At 27.9% G+C, this 17,534-nt stretch overlaps 1 protein-coding gene and 2 long non-coding RNA genes across 5 annotated transcripts in view; 2 read left to right on the top strand and 1 right to left on the bottom strand.

Annotated features, from left to right (window-relative positions):
- The window catches only part of LOC113797486 (uncharacterized), a 77,301-nt gene that overhangs the window by 41,570 nt on the left and 18,197 nt on the right, over positions 1 to 17,534 (top strand). For 2 of the 3 annotated variants that reach the window (XM_075824872.1, XM_075824870.1), the window contains exon 2: positions 1,340 to 1,583. The gene's annotated coding sequence lies outside the window, so the exon portion shown is untranslated. Of the gene's footprint in view, positions 1 to 1,324; positions 1,584 to 17,534 lie in introns of those variants that run through there. The other variant, XM_075824871.1, reaches the window with a different exon arrangement.
- Positions 12,045 to 13,506, bottom strand: LOC142646313 (uncharacterized). Its single transcript, XR_012847267.1, has 3 exons — positions 13,376 to 13,506; positions 13,277 to 13,310; positions 12,045 to 13,197 (listed from the first exon to the last, which is right to left on the bottom strand). It is a non-coding gene; the product is annotated as an uncharacterized LOC142646313 (long non-coding RNA).
- Positions 13,797 to 14,798, top strand: LOC142646314 (uncharacterized). Its single transcript, XR_012847268.1, has 2 exons — positions 13,797 to 14,091; positions 14,162 to 14,798. It is a non-coding gene; the product is annotated as an uncharacterized LOC142646314 (long non-coding RNA).

The raw sequence follows: 17,534 nt of genomic DNA, 5'->3' as shown, positions 1-17,534 counted from the left end.
TTTTCAGGTTATTATTTTCGAAACAATCTTGTAAACGAGTTTTGTTTTCTAGAGAATATCTTTGAAAACAATCAATGATTCAATCAAATTAAATGAAAATGACCACCACCACCGTCATCATCATTTATATTCATGTAAGAAAAACATGATTTGGGTATGGCGAAATGAAAAACAAAATGATTAAGCGAAAGTGTTACGAAAGAATCTTTTCAGGAAAAATTTTCTGTGTGTGTGCATGTAATATGCATTAATGGCGCATACATCAGAATGATTAATTGATGTTGTTGATTTTGAACTAAGAAACTATATGGATAAAGAATATCAGAATCGATCACTGAGGAGAAAAAACAAACAACTTGGATAGAAAATTTGTTTTTTCTCCGTTGGTTGGTATATGATGGTGGTGAACAACATGTACCAAACAGAAAACATCATTGCCTGATTACATCAATGTTTGAAAAAAATTCGTCTATCGTTTCTTCGTTCAGAAAATGTGAGAAAAACACTTTTTCTTTTCGTTCAATTTCTGCAACCGTAAACAAAATTTTTTTTTTGTTCACCAAAGTTTTATCCAAAAAAAACCAAACAAAATAATTCAAGGTTTACCCGGATAAAACTTTCGTTGTTGCTTCGGATCAATCAACTTTTGGTTTATTTTCATTTAATTTTTTTTGGGATTTTCATCTGAAAAAAAACGATCAAAGCATCAAACAACAGTGAAAAATTCTCATCTAAATTCATTGGCGAATGAATTCTTTGGAACAACAGGGTTCGCTTGCTTAATGATGATGAAAAACTTTTTTTCATTCCATTTCTCTCATTCATTCGTTTGTTTTGCTCTACGTTGGAATCTTATCATCATCATCATCATCATCATTAAAAATGATGATGACATTTTCACACTTGATGATTAAACACTTTATCATCATCGTAAAAATTCTAAGAATTTTTTTCTCCTACAAGCAAGCAAGAAGCTATTCCCAAACGAAAGAAATAATAATATATTTAGTCAAATGGGTGGATATAGGAAAAAATTTTTTCAATTCATTCACTTCTTCTTCTTCATACTTGATCTTGTGATTCTCATTAGTTTTTCATTTTTTTCCACCAAAAAAACAAGAAAAAAACAAATTCATTCGTAATAGATTCTTATCATCACGTTCTTTGAACATTTGAACAATTTTTTCTCTTCTTCTCCCTTTCCAAAAAAATGTCATCTATTCCTAATGATAATGATAACATCTCAGACAAGAAAGAAAACTTTTTGAAAAAAAATCATCATCATTTTCGACAATAACTTGTATAATTTTTAATTTTTCTTTTAAATTTTTCTTTCCAGAATGAATATTTGGCTGGGGCCGACGAAAAATGTCAATGCACAATGAAAACAACAACAAATTTCAATTTTTCAAACAAAAAATATGACAACAACCAAAACAAATCATATAACAACGATAAAAATTCATCAACCAAATGAATGAATGAATGAATGAATAATTTATCAAAATTTAAGCAAAAAAAACAAACAAACTTTTACTTGAAACAAAACAAAACAAAAAACCTCATCATCGCATCATAACCTGGTATGTAATATTTGTTTATCATTTACTTCCGTGTTGTGTGTGTGTGTGTGTGTTTGTCATTTTTGTTTTGTTTTTCGTTTTTAATTTTTTGACAAGGCCAAAAATTATCAATATTTTTTGTTTCTCAAATGATATGGTCCAATAGGTTTTTTTGTTTGGCCAGTTATGGTCAGTTATGTGTGTCATCCGGATAGTTTGATGTTTGACATTTTAACATTATTTGTTTTTTGATTTTTCTCTTTTGTTTTCTATCATTAATTAATTTGCTCAAACATCAACCCTTTTGATTTTGGTTAACACTTGGTGAATATGCTGAATAATCCATTTTTAAATCGTCAAAAAAATTTTTTTTTAAACTTCCGTACTGATAATCAGAATCGATCCATCGTTATTACGATGATAATGAAATCCGGAAGCAAAACAATGCCTGTCATCAGCTAGAATTTCGGTTATCCTGCTTTCGTTCCCCTGGTCAATGGCTGATCAATTAATTTTTTCTCCCCTATTCCTGTGGCAACTGTCATTTCGAAGATGATAAAGGCTATAATTTTCTTCAAATTCAAGTCCTCCAACCAAGAAAGAATCTTATAAGCTACTCTCTAATTTTCTGATCAAATCTTGAATAAAAATCCAACAGAATCTTTTTCTGATTTGCCCCATAATAATGATGAAAAAGGTTTAATTCCTTATTAAATATATATGAAACAGGAATATGTTTAACTATTAATGATTTTTTGTTTTTAATTCCAACTTTTTTTTATTTGGATTCTTCATTTATGGTATAAAATGAATGAATGAATGAGAAAAAAGCGTAGAATGAAAATGATCTATTAAGAATTACGTATAATCATCATCATCAACAACAACAACAACAACAACATAATATATTCGACGATAAGACAGCATTATTATAATTAGATTTAACTTTCATTATCTGATTAATTATTTTGCTCTTTGGATTTTTGTTGTTGTTGTTGTTGTTGTTGTTTATTCAGGGACCTATGTTGTTAGTAGGTGGATTAAAGTCTGTGTGTGTGTGTTGAATTTTGCTTTTGCTTTTGCTGCTTCATTCATTTTAATTTCACAACTGGATTTTTTTTTCATTTTCACGGTGAACATTGAATTAATGAAAAGTTCCGGAATAACAACAACCATTCTGGACAAAACAAATGAATGAATCAAAAATATACTTGAGTAAAATTGACTTTGACTTTGTTATCTTTTCTGTTGAATGATTTTAATTTTAATGATTATTTTTTATGTTTTTTTTGCTATCAATTTTCATTGATTCAGGTTACCGATTTTGTTTTTGTTTTGTTTGATTACAAATTAAAAATTATGAAAATCAGGATTAGTTAGTTTTTTGATTATCAAAAATTATTCAAAAAAAATGAGAAAATCTTCTGATAATCCGATTGAAGAGAACTTTGCTGTTCCAGTGTAATGACACTGTGCTTTTTTCTCGAAGATTTCCTTGAACCATAAACGAAAAACTGGTGAAAAAAAGTCATTATTTCAATTTCGGTTGATTGAAAAAAAAAACAAGCAAACCTAATGATGATAATAAGTTTATTATGTTAATTGGAAAATAAATGATTCGCGAATTGAATGAGTAAAAAAAATAAAGTTGAATTGAAAAGTTTGTTTTAGTTTTTCCCGTTAGTTTTATGTTGTTTTTCATTATTTATTTAATTTCAAAAGTCAAATTCATCGTCGCTTTGAAATAAAAAAAAAAAGAAACTTTGAAATAAAAGACTGATGACCATTCCAAGTTTTTTTCTTTTGGCAAAAGTTTTCCAACTTTAATGGATTTAATGAACCAAAGAAATAAAAAAACTAAACATCTATATATGGCACTGGGGATATTACTTTTGGATTTTTTTTTTTGTGAAAAGGAAAAATTCACACAAAACCATTGTGTATAAACCATTCTTATTAAGATGATTTTTTTCCATCCATTTCCAAAAATATGGATGATCAAAGATTCCAGGCAAAAAAATATATATGTGGCTTACATTTTTATATTGCATTTTCATTATTATTGTCTTTTTTTCAGCTGAATTTATTTTCATCTTTCAACCAAAATACATGGATCAAAATATTATTATACTTTTTCCATATCATTGAAATTCATTTTTTGTTTGTTTTTGGTTCCAGATATTATACGAATAACCAATAACTAATAATAATTCATCATCAATATGAGCAAAAAAAAGATGAAAGGATCAAATTGGATCATAAATGAATCCAAAAAAAAAAGAAAAAATTATTCCGATATTGGTTTCTGATTTTGTTTTTTGCTTTTTGTTTCGATTTCCTCATAATCAATGAATGAATAAGCGAAAGAAAATCTTAACCAACCAACCAACAAAAAATGAGAAAATTTGATTGAATAAAACCAGAAAAAAAATGAATGCGAATCAACACACAAACGAATGAAAAATATAATGAAAAACAATTATTATTAACTTTGATAATTTCCATGATCACCATCACCATCATCATTTATTTACCCGATATATATGAAAAAAAAACCGAATTGAAAATAAATCACTTGTGTAGGAACCAAAAAAAAATGTCTACTTTATAAATGTTGAACACCTAGCTCTTCTTCAACCAACAAAAATAATGATCTTTTTTTAAAAAAAGAAAAAAAGATCGATCGATTCGTTGATGCACCAACAAAAAGAGAGAGAAAAAAACCAATCAAATCGATTGTATCGCGATATCAAATATCATCATTACATCTATGTGTGAAATATTTTACCGAAAAAAAACAAATTGGAAATATAAAAAAAACTTCAAAAATGAAAAAAAAAATGTTTTATTTATTAATATTAAGTTATATAACTTCTCATCATCATCATCATCATTGATGATGATCATCGAAAATGAATTGAATGAGAAAAAATATATAAACGACAGCCTATCGAGTTTTTTCCTCTGTTGTTGTTGTTCCAGGGTCTAATGAAGTTTTGAAATTGAGAAACTTTTTTTTTTATCTTCTGGATCACATCACACACACACACACACACACATAATCGAACGACGACGACAACGACGAAAAAAAATAATGATAAAGAGTTGAACGCGAAGAAATAAATTATTGAAATGGAAACAAAAAAAACGATAAAGTTTGAAATTTGAAAACTAAATGAGAATGTGAAAATGAGTCCAGAGTCTACATGAGAGAAAAAAAACTTATCGATTATATTCTGAATGTGTGATGTCCATTCTCTGGACTTTTGATATCTCTTTGTGTGCGTGTGTGTGTTTGAATTGAAAGAATCGAACCAATTAGGATCAATTTCAATTCGTCGACTTTCTGTTTCGCCAAAATGTCTTCTATTCACTTTTTTTTTCTTATTGTGTGTTTTCCTTTTTTATTTATTCAGTTTGATTACAGCAGTATTACTCAAAACACCCAGAATAATAACAACAACAAAAAAACAAGATGCTAAACACATTCATTCATTTGAAAGAAAATGAGATAAAATTTTTCTTTTCTTATCAAATTCTCGAGCAACGATGAGGATGATGATGATGATGTTCTTTAATTGTCAATGATGATTATACTGATGTTGTGTTCAAATTTTTTCACTGTTGTTGCTGTTGAATCGTCATTGATTAAAAAAAAAGACGAAAGAATGAAAATGGACAAATTCCATTTCCGAACACAAAAAAACGAATGACGTTTCAATTTTAATTGGTCAAAGCTGTTCAAGTCAATAGACTTTGTGTCTATCTCTGTGTGTGTTTTCAGAGGGGGTGTAACCGATTCTGTTTTATAGGGGAGGATAACCAATAAGACATTGGTTATCCTTGTTTGTTTGACAAAGTCGAATTCGATTTCATCGAATGAATGAAGAATTCAAACTTCCAAAAGAAAAATTCGTCTTAATGATTTATTATGTTTTATATTTGATCGTTTCGTTTCGTTTCATTTCCCAATAGTAGTTCGTTTGGAATGTAACGAACTTTTTTTCATATAGACATTTCCGGACAATGACAATATTTGGGTAACAACAACAACAACCCAAGAGAGAGAAGAAATTCTGGAACACTTTTTTGTTGTTGTTGTCCAGTTTATCTATCTATCTGTATCATTTTTAATTTGATTCTTTTTTTTTGAGATTTCTATTCAACAATAATCATTTTTTGTTTGGCCCCTTAAAAAAATGAATGAATGAAGATTTGAAGCAAAAAAAAAAAAAATTAATTTATCATCAATGATCATGACAAACAGACAGACTGGACTAGTCAGTCAGTCAGTCAATGATGAAAATGATTGATTTAATTGAAGTTCAAAATAGAAAAAGCGAAAATCAATGAATCATATGTTTTGGTTGGATCATTGAATGATATCAAATGAATGATTTTTGCTTTTTTGGAAATTTGATTTACACTTGAATTGAAAATGGATAAAGAATGATTTGTAGAACAGCAGCAATCTTTTTTTGTTCAACTAAACTATTAATCAATAAATTTTAAAGTTTTTTTTCTTGCTGCTGTTGAATTCTTCACGAATGACATGAAAATTTAATTTGAAACTTTTGTTTGTTACAAACAAATTCTTATTCTTCTTCTTTTTTCGGTTATAAAAAGGATCTCATATTACTTTTTACCCATTATCATCATCATTGCTTTGTTTTGTTTTCCTGAAAAAAATTATATGAATTTTAATTCAAAAAAATGAATGAAATCCAGGAACAATAATAATAATATTTTGCATAAAGAAAAAAGTATTTTAGCCATCAAAGATGATATTATGCAGCAACAACAACAACAGAATCTATTCAAAAATTCAACATTCTTTAGTTTTTTAGTTCTTTAGTTGCTTCTCATTATTATTGCATAATGATAATGAGAAAATGAGCCCAAAAAAAAAACTTTCAAATTCTGGATTTTTCATTGTTTTCTGGTTCCATGAATGAACAACAAAAAACAAACTCAAAAAACAACATTCAGAAAACATTCACAGTAAAAGTAAGTTTGAGAAGAAAAAATAACCGAAAGACAAAGAAGTTAGCAAGAAAGAACATCTGAGAAATTATTATTACCGCATCGTTGTTGTTGTTGTTGTTTTATACATGGATGCTTCTTCTTCTTCTTTGGCTTATTCTTTATTTGTTTGTTTGTTTGTACAGATTTCTGAATCTATGAATAATGGTCATGTATGTGTGTGTGTGTGTTTAGCCATCATAAACTTGCAGGAAAAAAAATATCTACACAAACAAACATTGTTCCAAGATAGTGTTTTTTCCCTTCTTCTTCTTTTTATTTTTCTACCAAAACACTAAAGACAATGGACCAAAAAAAAGATTTGCAACTTTTTTTTTCCCTTGTTGACAACCGAATAGCATCTACACACAACAACACATTCATAATCCGTTTTATTTATGACCGAATCTTTCTCTTTCTTTTCTTTTTTTTTTTTTTTTTTTTTGTTGTCATTTACTTTATACCACCATCGTTTCCTTGATTTTCATCACTGTGTTTGTTGTGGGTGGATGGCAAAAAAAAAAAAAAATAAAAGACAAAAGTAATGAATGATTTCAATGATGTAATGTGATTATTGTTGTATGTTTTTTTTTATTTGGGGAAAAATCTAACAGCAACAAAATCTACCATTCTGTGTGACATATTCTGTGCCTTATTGGGCTTGTTTTGCCAGAATATTTCCCGAAGATTTTTCGAAAGAATATCATATTTTTTTCCAGGGAAAAAATCCAAAAACAAATCATATGACTTGTACTAATAAATCTTTGTTGTTGTTTTCTTTTAAACGAAAACTTTCCCTTTGTATTTTTTTTTTGTTGTTGGTTTTTTTAAAAATGATGATCTCATCATTCATTTTGTGAAATTTTTAAAAAATTTAATCAAATTTTTTTTTCTTAAATGGCTAATATTATTTTTTTGAAATATTCAATTGAAGTGAATAATGATCGTAAGCAGTTTTCAACTTTATATTTGCTTTGAATATTCGATTGTGGAAAAAATTGTTGTTCATTCAACCTGACAATGATTCCATCATTTTTGTTTAACTTATCGTATACATGTTGTCCATCAGCATGGTTAGTTGACCATTATCAATCGATTTTAGTTTTTTTTCTCTCTCTCTCTTTCATTCATTTGACAAGATGAAGGCAATGATGATGATGATGGAAGAAGAAGATTTTTTCTTTTTCCACATCCCTTTTTTTTCTCTGAATTGAAAAAATTCGTCATCGATTCGATTCAATGATTTGTAAAGTTTCACTGGAACCAAACAAACAAAAAAAAAGAAAAGAAAAATCCATTTCTGTGGGTTGGTTCTTCCAAAAATAGAAAGAATCGATGTTTATAAAAAGATAAGGATTCTTTCTTTATCTTCATGTTTTCTTTTTTTCGGTTATAATTTCAAACCAAACCAGAAAAAAAGAAAACCATAAAAGTAAATTAAGCCTAATTATTATTATCATCAACATCAGTATCATCGTCATCTAAAATGATGATGATGGTTTTGTCATTCGATAATGTTCGACTATATATATTGACATAAGATTATTTCACTTGTCCACTTTTTTATTTGATGTTTTCTTTCGTTCTTTCACTTTCTTTCAAGCATCATATTATTGAATGTATCCAACAAATGTTATTCAATATAAAAAAATGAGAGAGAAAGAATAACAATAACACTGAATTAAGTGAACCGAAAAGTCAATGCAGTTATTCTATTTTGGATATATTTTTTGTTTGTTTGTTTGTTTGTGTACACTTGACAGAATAGCCAAAAAAAAGAAAGAAAGAAGACAACATCCACACTAGCCAAAATATATAAAAAAAGTAATGACCATAACGTTTGACTTTGTGTGTTTGACTGATTAGACTATAAGTGAAATAACACGAATAAAAAAGTAGAATTTCCTCAAAAAAAACTCTGCAAACCAACAAACCAGAAAGAAAAAACGAGCAAACAAACAAAAAGAAGAAAATGCTAATGATGATCATTATCATCATTATGAACATTCATCGTCGATGATGACTACCAAAAAAGAAAAACTTTGAATTTTTTTTTGGTATCCAAAACCCAAACCAGAAAAAAAGAATAAAAATGAATAAACAAACATGGACAACTTGGTTGTCACTTGGATCATCATTATTCGCGGTATAAGATTTTTCATTTATGTTTGTCACAAACAGATCACATTATCATTTTATCATATGGATCAGCGACAACAAATCTTATGATTTTCAAGAAGTTGAAATATTAACATCATCAACAACAACAGCAACAAAAAACGAGAAAAAACAAAATGACCATAAACGAAATTGAAACTTTTTTGGATGTGGTCATCACACACACATTGAATAAATAAATAAAGATACAGAGAATATTCTTTCAAAAATGTATCCATTTCATTTCTCTAATAGTATTTTTCGATGATATACTTGGTTTTTCTTCACTCCCATTATATTCATTATGGTCAAGTGTAAACATTTGAAACCCGAGGATTTGAATGACAATATTTTCATTCTTTTTTTCACTTCTGAATGTATTTAGTGCGGGAAGCAGTTTTTTTGAATTCTGTGGTTATCGTTTGAAATTTTGTTATTTTTTTCATTTATCAATCATAAGCGAAAAAAAATGAAATTCTTGAGAATGTATCATCGTCGGTTATGTATGTGCATTTTCATTTTTCAATCTGATATTGATTGTTGTTGTTGTTGTTGTTGTTGTTGTGTAAACAATACATCATTCAGATTTTTTTTGTTTGTTTGTGTGGGTGTTCAATGTTTGAATGTTATCCATGTCAAATGCACTACAGTGTGTCCAGTTTTTTTTGAAACATCCTTGAAAAGCTAAAAAAAGTGAAACTGGAAAAATATTGCGTGAACAAAATATGAAAACAAAAAACACATTTTCCAGATTGTCAAGATGAAAAAATTTTGGAAAAAAATCTTTGAGATTTTTCTCTCTTTTTTTGTTTGTTTTTCTTCAATTTTCTTCAACAATATTTCGATTTTTCTGATCAATCAACCAATTCATTTGATTTGCTTTTGTTTTTGCTACCGGTTACGTCGTCTATGGCTTTCTTTTTTTCTCTTTTGCCCGAAAAAAATAGTTCCAAGAAAAATGAAATGAAATTCATAATGATTCATTCGTTTGGTGGGGGGAAAGAAAAACTTTCTAGACAGAATCAGAAAAACAGATTAAATTTTTTCTCCATCCGTTCAATGACTGTCTGAAAATTTTATTTTTGTTCTCAAAAAAAAATTCAGAATTTTCATAAAATAAAATTTCAAAATCAATGACTGAATTGGATGATGAAGAAATTCAAAACCGATAGCAAATAAAAACGAAGAAGAAGAAGAAGAAAATTGTTATTATTGTTATTGCTGCCATTTGGGGGAACAAAAAGAAAAAACATGGAATAAAATTGATGGAAATTTTTTTTATATTTTATTTTATTTCATTTTATCCAGACCATAAAGTTACAATCAATGGAAAATATATATTGAAAGCAATGAATGAATGAATGAATGGGATGGGAATTTTCATTTCTCAATTTCATTTCTGTTGGAAAAAAATAAAAATAAAAATTATGGCAAAGAATTTTCTTCAAGATGATGCTAATAACATATTGTTCTATATGTTGTTTTTCTTCATTTTTTCGAGTGTTTTTCTTTTTGAGAAAGAGAGAAAAAAAAAGCTGTAAGTCTGTCTATAGAAATGTTGTTTTTTTGGATGGACTGATTGAGAAAAACAGAGAATGCTTGATAATAAAGATAAAAATGATACATTCTTCTGCCCAAAATGAATATTCTGACATTTTTTTTTATTTTGAAATTCTCGATTCGTTTGAATTTTTTCTTTCCTTTACGATTCTGTATAAGAAAAATATGCAATTAGTTTGAGATTTGTGCCATAGAAAAAGAAGAGAAACACAACCCGTTCGTTCGTTTTTTCTTTTTCATTTCAAATATTTAATCATAATGTTTTTGTTGTTGTTGTTGTTGTTGCTCACATGACAAACAACGATTTTTTTTTGATCCAGTGAACAAACAAATTCAAAATGCAGCTAAAAAGAAAGAAAAAAAAGAATAAATCAGAGAATTAGCCGAATTTAATTTTCATTTAAATTTTTCTGTTTGAAACTTTAAAATGAAACACACTCGGGGTTTATTTATTCCATATATATGGTTGCGCCGTCATGATATTTGGCTTTTTGTCAGGGCCTGTATTTTGATTTTGTTTGTTTGTTTGCTTGGGTGTTTTTATTCGAATGGGAAAAAAAGAGCAAATAAGAAAAAATAATTACAATTTTGGCTGTATTTTCAAGATTTTCGAGAGAATGAATGAAAAATTTTGAAAAAATCCTAATGTTTATTCATTGGACCGTTTTTCACTGTGTGTTACTATCTAGGATAGGCAAACTCAAAAACACACTGGCGGTTACACGAACAAACCGGGAATTTGTATTTTTTTTTTTAATCTTCTTGACACCCCGAATAGTATATCTTGATGATGATGAAATGTAAATCACATAGCAGCTTACAACCAGATAGATAGATAGATAGATATCGTTGCCAAACCAATGGAAAAAGCAAGCCAGAGAAAGGAAAAAAAGTAATTTTTCTTAATTTAAAAAAATTGTTGTTGTATAAAGCCTATCTGACTATCTCTCACTCACTCACTCACTTTCTCGAAACATTTAAACTTTGTATTTGTTTTTTCTTTCTCTGTTCAACTTTTCTCATATTCTCATTCATTTACATCAAAAAAAAAAAAAAAGAATAATCTTTTTGGGATAAAATTCTTCAACAACAACAACAAAGTTTTCATTGACAATATTTTGCCGCCATTCAATTCATTCATTTGTTGGTGATGAATGTGCCTTTTTTTTCTATGGTGTGATTGTCATTCTTTTTCTTTTTTTCATTTATAAGAAAGATCAAAGTGAAATGATCATACACCACTATCATATCAACGCCGATTACGCCATTCTTAAAGTGAATTAAATAACCAAAAAAAAAAAAGAAAGGAAAAAAATCAGACATATAAATCATAATGACAATTATTTCAAACATTTCAGAAGGAAAATTGTGAAATGTAAAAGAAAATACCCGAATTTTTTGTTCATCATAATCATTGTTGATGGATGTTATTTTTTTTCCCAACCGAAAATGGGAAAAAAACTGCTATCAATAATTTTCGTTTTTTTTACTTATTTTCGGTTATATTAAAGTTCAAGAAAATGGAAATTGTTCGATATTATCGAATGTAGAAATCAACATTTTGGCCAAATTTAATGCTGGAATTTCATTTCTTGATTCTATGTATGTTTCAGAATTCTGGTTCTGGTTCTGACACATCCAATACACACAGACACAGAGTAAAATATTGATAGCAGTTTTTGAAACAGTGAAATAAAAAACCAATGGAAAAAAATGAACAACAACTACGATACCAAAAGATCGATTTGTTACGAAAATGAAAAAAAAAATCTACAATTTCAATTTCAAAATAATCTATAGTTTCTCATTATCATCAAGAAGAAGAAGAAGTAACCGATGAAGCGAAGCATCAATTTCAATTCGATATTATCAATTTAAGCCACAGGAAAAAAACTTTCCGGAAAATAAAATAGAAAAGGAAATACTATGTTGATGATGATGATGATTAGGTCAATTGATTTTCGAATTCAAATTCGAATGGTTATTGAAATGAGAGAGAGAGAGAGAGAGAAATATTTTCATTTTGCATTACAATATCGTTTTCGTTACGGTTGAAGCAGAATTTTTGTTTTTGTTTTTGTTTTCGTTTGCATCCTCATATAAAAAACAAACAAACAAAAAAAATTGTTTATTATTTGTTTTGGGCTTGGGCAAGAACGAACAAAAAAGTACTTTTAATATAGAATTCTTCAATAAATTCCCATTAGATTTATTCGTAATAATAATTTTCTTCTACGATTTCTATTCAGTTATTCTTTTTTGTTTTTTTGCACTCATAATTTTCGATGATAAAACAAAAAACAGTGAAATAGAAAAGAGAAGATTTCGAGAAAACTCTGGAGAATTTCATCAATTTTTTTCATCAAGTCTTGGCTTGGCGATGCTTCCAAATTTCAAAGTTTATTTTTTTTGTGTTGCTAAACACCAACAACATCATCATCATCATGAATTGTGATCGAAACAAATCGGTCGAAAGCTTATCGACTGGACAACAGAGATTTTTTTCGAATCATGAAACAATGTTGTTGTTGTTGTTTATGTTTTTGTTGCTGAACTTTTTTTTTAGAACGGGACCAAACAAAAAAAATTCTCCAATCAAAAAAACCGATATGTTAATGAAGATAACGGTTATTTGAATTTTCCGTTTCTCTTGAATTATCGACATATATCGACCGATAGTGTTGATACATTGATCATTGATTCGATAGTATCGATAGTTAGTTTTGATAGTTTTTTTTTATTCACGGGAATTTTTTCGAATGTTTTCGAGAGTTTTTCTTTCTCAATTTTCTTCGATGATCATTAATCGTATTGGAAAAAATTATTATTTTCATTGAAAAAGAATCCATGATTATTGATGGAAAAACGATGGTAATGAATATTCTGATCTAATTTTCTTCATTCATTGGAAATGAAAAAAATCGAAAATTCGGTTTAAAGGTTATTGGCGTTTTTATTATTATTATTATTATTACCAGTTTTACATCCCGTACAATCACCAAAACAATCCTAGAATGTGTGTATAGGGAAAAAATGAAATAAAATAAAATGAAAATAACTTAATGTAAACTCACCAACAACAACAAAAAAAGAAAAGAAAAGAAAAGATCTTTTGTTTGTTTGTAAATTAGCTCATTTTCTTCATTTGATTGTCAACATTTAACATCAAACACATTATGCATTATTACATAACATTCAAACAAAAATGTCATAATCATTAGTGGATCTGTACCAGAAAAAAAAAGAAGAAAACATTGAAACTAATCATCAGTAGAATTTTTCGTCATTTTAAATGAATGAAAATAAAATCGAATTTGGAAATTGAACTCAATGATGACAAAGAATGAACTTGGATTCTTTCTGAATCGAAATTACTTTTTTTTGTTTGATTGTTATTTCGTTTGAATAACAATTGGAAAACTTGCAAAAAAAAAACGAAATTACAAGCGGCAGAACAAAACAACAAAAAAAAATTCAATTCTAATTTCACTCGATTGTTGGTTTGTTCTATTTTAACCTTGTTGGCCCAAACAAAACAAAACAAAAAAAAAAAACAAAAAAAAAACAGGCTCAATTTCCATCCGATTGACAATTTGAAGAAAAACGAAATTTTTTTTTGTTTTCAAAAAGTTTAAATCGAAATATTTTCAACAACGAAAAATGAAAAATGAAAAGAAAAACTTCATTATGAATTCATTGCATAACTTTTGTTTCCTTACAATTTTTTTCGACACATTTCTTTATTCCATTGGTGGTTAACCATTCATTTTTGATATTGGTTCACAATTGTGTAAGTTAGAAAGAAGAAAATTTTTTCAAATCTAAATGCTTATTCTTTTTCTCTTTTTTTTTATCTACAGAATAAATAAAATTGAATGAAGAAATTTTCATCATCAGTTTGAATTTCTTCACAACAAAAAAATTTTCCGTTATATGAATTGAATTTTCCAGTGAAAAAAAAACAAATCCAAATATAGCGTGGTGTTGTGGCCATCGAATTTAATCTCGAATAGAAATTCTTGAAATTAATTTTGTTTTCTTCTATGGCTATTGGGTGTTTAGTGGTTGCTTTATATTTGTTTACGATTTTCAATTTTCACTTCGTTTCGTATCTGTGGTTTTTTTCCTATATGTACAGTAACGATAGTTTAATAACGATCTATAAATTGATATTTACCAAACTTTTTTTGGATAGAGAAAAAAATCAAAGTTTGATTTTTCTCTTTTTCTCGATAACATGTATGTGTTTGTTTGTTTGTTTGATAATTCATTTTGAAAATTCCTATAGAATTGATAATGGAATTGAGAGCTTGAATACATAGATACACTCACGCAAACACAAACACATCCATAGACAAACAAACATTAACTTTATTATTTACTTTATTTAAAAAAAAAACGACGACGACGATGATGATGAAAAAAAAATTTATTATTCATTTTGATGAAAAATTCGTTTCTAAATCAAATAAAATCCGAATTGGTATATCACTTGAATCATGTTGATTTAGAGAGAAGAAAATTGATTTTTTTTGTTTTGTTTGGTGTTATCTTTGATTCCTATCTATCCGTTTATTTTGAATGTTTTCCCCCAGCGAAGAAAATATGTAAATAAAATTGTTAATTGCTGCTGTTGAAAAGAATCATTTTCACTATTTTCATTTATTCTCGCAGTTGAAAACGAAAAAATTCATCGACCATAGATTCTTTTGCTGATTTCTAAATTTATCCATCATTCCTGAGCCAGTATTGCTTGTTTGAAAATATATTTTTCATTTACAAATATCATTTTTATTTTGTCATTGAATTTTTGTGCCCGTCATTCTAATATTTTGGCCATATAATGATGATGATGATGATTCGCATGGTTGATTCAACTAATGTTAGGTGATTTGTTTCGCCTTATTCTTCGTACTCAATTCACTCATGAAAATACTTGCAAAACACTTTTCTTTTCGAAAAAACTTCTCAATGATGATGATGATGATGAATATACAATTGGAACAAATTTCTTTATTCTTTTGCTTGTCATTTTATTCAGGCAACAAAAAAAAAAGTAAAATTAAGAAAATCATTCGGTTGCGATTCATTTCTTATGGCTTGAGATTCTAGCAAAAAAAAAAACAAGCCGAAAATAGAAAACAAAGAATAAAGAATTCGTTCGTTCAACGAATCAAATCAATTAGAAATTTTTGGTTAAAGTACAGACATTCCATCATCATGATCCTCATCATCATCATCATCATCATGATGATCATCGATAAAATTCATTTCGAATTCTATACGCGCAAACCATTTCTAACTGTCATCATCATTTTGTTTGATAAGAATATTCTTGCTGTTGTTGTTCAAGATGATGAATACAAAACATGAAAATTTTTTTTTCATTGAAAATAAAATTTATGGAATTGAGAATTTTGAATTTTAAATTCATTCAATTCAATTCATTCATTCACCTTATATTTTTTTTCTTGCTATCATTCTTTACATTCTCAACTGATTCTTGTATATTCTTTTTTTCATAATAGAGAAAATATTCATTCAAATAGGGTCTAGCTTTGAAAAAAATATAGAAAAAAAAGATGATTTGTCTAAGTATACGGGTAAAAGAGACAGTAAGTCACCCTCACTTGAATGAATGTGAAAAAAAGTCGCAAAAAGATAGAGATGATGATGATGAAACGGAATGGAACAAACTTTTGGTCTTTTTTTTTTTTTTTTTATTTCTCCCATGCTATCTCTTTTGCTATGTATGCCCACGACGAAATGATAAATGATTAGATTTTACACACACACACTCACATACATTGAAGTCGTGCATCACATAATCATCATCTTGGATCTTTTTCTTTTTTTTTTGCATTTTTCCGCTTTTTTTCTGCCTTATAACGATATGATGATGATGATGATGGGTGTGCAAAAGAGAGAGAGAGAGAGAGAGAGAGAGAGAGAGAGAGAGAGAGAGAGAGAGAGAGAGAGAGAAAATATATTCTAAAATAACCGCGAAACATGAATGAATGAATGAATGTAAAAAGAAAGAAATGCGATATTCCATAGAATACACACACACACAACGCACAACACAGAATTGACATTCATTTCATGTGGCTATATCATCATCATCATCATTTTCATTCAATAAATCTTCAAAAAAAAATTCAAGAATGTAAGAAAGTCTTCAGCGATGAAGAATTTTCCATCATTACTACTACTACTAAACTTAGTTTATTCATTGTTATTGTTATTGTTGATCTTAGATTCGACAGACAGACAGACATACAGAGAAACAGAATTTTTCGATTATTATTATTAAAAGTTGTAATTTTGCTTGGGCCAACTTTTTATTTATAATGATTTTGATGATGATTACCAACAAATCTTAACAACAACAACAAATTCTTCAATTTGAGGGGGGGATGATGAACAAGGCGGAAAAAATAACTATTAAACTTTTTTTGTTTTGCCCCCCACACTTTTATCTATATGTGTGTTGCAAAAGTGTTTGTTGCTATTTGCACCCGAATAATAATTTTTCTGTTGGAAAAAAAACTTTTTTTTCCCTTAGCTGAACTGCAACAGCAAAAATCGTTCAATGACAATTGATAATGTCAATCTTTTTAAATAACCAAAATGATAATCAAAGAAAAAAAGAATTTCTGGTATAAAATTGGTTCAATCCATTGAATCCAATGGAAGAAAAAAATTTTTTTCCGGTCGATGATGATGATTATCATCATCGTTTTCCCCTATATCGTCATCGTTTGGGGATTGATTCGGAAATCTTTGCTCAAAATCTATATGATGATGATGATGATGAAAATCATTTCTTTTTTTCCTTTCCGTTCCATGTTCGTTTTTGCATTTCCGTTTTTTTTCGTTATTATTATTATTTTGCTGTGTTGCTTAATGTTTTTTTTGGCTGGTTCATAATCATTTCATCACACAGAATTTCTGAATGATCATTATTATTATCATTATCATCATCTGAATTGAACTGAATTTTTTTATTTTTTACATGTCGATCTTCAAACAAATTAATGGAATTTGTCTTTGAATCAACTTTGCTATTGGTTTGATGATGTTATTCGATGATAATGATGGTGATAATAATAATCAATAGCCAATTCAATTCTGAATGTTAATATAGATTATATTTGTCGAAATAGTTGGTTTTAATCGAAAAAAACAAAAATATATTTTTTTCAATGTTCCAAAAGAAAAGTGTTATGATGA

The sequence above is a fragment of the Dermatophagoides pteronyssinus genome, unplaced genomic scaffold (assembly GCF_027571235.1).
Source record: "Dermatophagoides pteronyssinus isolate colony J.1.1.1.1 unplaced genomic scaffold, Derpt_VIB-CSIC_2022.12 sq0002, whole genome shotgun sequence".
In the NCBI taxonomy this organism is placed as follows: Eukaryota; Metazoa; Arthropoda; class Arachnida; order Sarcoptiformes; family Pyroglyphidae; genus Dermatophagoides; species Dermatophagoides pteronyssinus.
The sequence above is the reverse complement of the archived record's forward strand: the minus strand, read 5'-3'. Positions and strand labels throughout refer to the sequence as shown.